At 44.5% G+C, this 1,098-nt stretch overlaps 1 protein-coding gene across 6 annotated transcripts in view; it reads right to left on the bottom strand.

Annotated features, from left to right (window-relative positions):
- The window catches only part of LOC113824317 (zinc finger protein 271), a 65,249-nt gene extending 65,061 nt beyond the window's left edge, over window positions 1-188 (bottom strand). For 3 of the 6 annotated variants that reach the window (XR_011398188.1, XM_070115101.1, XM_070115108.1), the window contains exon 1: window positions 106-188. The gene's annotated coding sequence lies outside the window, so the exon portion shown is untranslated. The remainder of the gene's footprint in view (window positions 1-105) is intronic. The other 3 variants (XM_070115102.1, XM_070115106.1, XM_070115103.1) reach the window with 3 other exon arrangements.
- Window positions 189-1,098: the final 910 nt, after the last annotated feature.

The following is a 1,098-nucleotide window of genomic DNA, read 5'->3' as shown; positions in this document are numbered from 1 at the left end:
CGTCGATATCGGAAAGGCGAAGGTAATATAGAAAATTACCCAAATAATAATACCAAATAATTCTCACTATACATCAAAAAAGCAAATAAACAAACTCCGTCTTACTCATCAGCCCGAACAGTTCGGTGTAATGAACCCTGGCTGGCGAACCACAACATCCGCTCAAAGGATTCGATCGAAACTCCGAACCTGAACCTTCTAATTCGCACAACAAGCTGTGCGAGAACGTAACAAAAGCGGAATAAAAAGGAGAGATCACACACTACTCGCACACTTTGTAAACGCTCTTGGTCGAGCGTGTTGGTCATCGCTGTTACTAGGTGCAGGCAGTGGCTTTCTAGTGATAGATGTATTATTGTGTGTAATCTTTTATTTGGTGTTACTCTTTCCAATCATGTCTGATTATACATTTGAAGTCTTGAGGCAGCAGGCAGTCCTTAAAACTCAGGTGTAGATGCTGCTAGGTATATTCAAGGACAACAAATAGCATATCGAGATGAAAGAGCCAAAGAGAGCTGTAAGCATATAATTAGGAAATTGAAAACCTGACTAAAATGAAGAAAATCACCATAATTTTTATCCGAGATAAGACGAGAACAAGAAAATGCGACGGGGAAGATGAACGATACACGTCTGTCTCCTGAAGTTACTAGATATTACGAGGCTCTAAACAAAGTTCTTCTTAGAGGGTTTAACAAGACCAGATCAGTAGCGCTTGGATTTTAGATCCAGTAAAATCAAAGTTGGGGAGACCAACAATTTTCCATTTATATTGGTAGATGGTTTGATCAGTGGGGAGAGGGAGGGAGAGAGAGAGAGAGAGAGAGAGGAAGGGAGGGAGGGAGGGAGGGAGAGAGGGAGAGAGAGATAGCGAGAGAGAGAGAGAGAGAGAGAGAGAGAGAGAGAGAGGGAGGGAGGGAGGGAGGGAGGGAGAGAGAGAAAGCGAGAGAGAGAGAGAGAGAGAGAGAGAGAGAGAGAGAGAGAGAGAGGGGGGAGGGAAGGAGGGAGGGAGAGAGGGAGAGAGAGAGAGGGAGAGAGAGAGAGAGAGAGAGAGAGAGAGAGAGAGAGAGAGAGAGAGAGAGAGAGAGAGAGAGAAAG

This window comes from Penaeus vannamei, chromosome 37 (assembly GCF_042767895.1).
Source record: "Penaeus vannamei isolate JL-2024 chromosome 37, ASM4276789v1, whole genome shotgun sequence".
Taxonomy (NCBI): domain Eukaryota; kingdom Metazoa; phylum Arthropoda; class Malacostraca; order Decapoda; family Penaeidae; genus Penaeus; species Penaeus vannamei.
The sequence above is the reverse complement of the archived record's forward strand: the minus strand, read 5'-3'. Positions and strand labels throughout refer to the sequence as shown.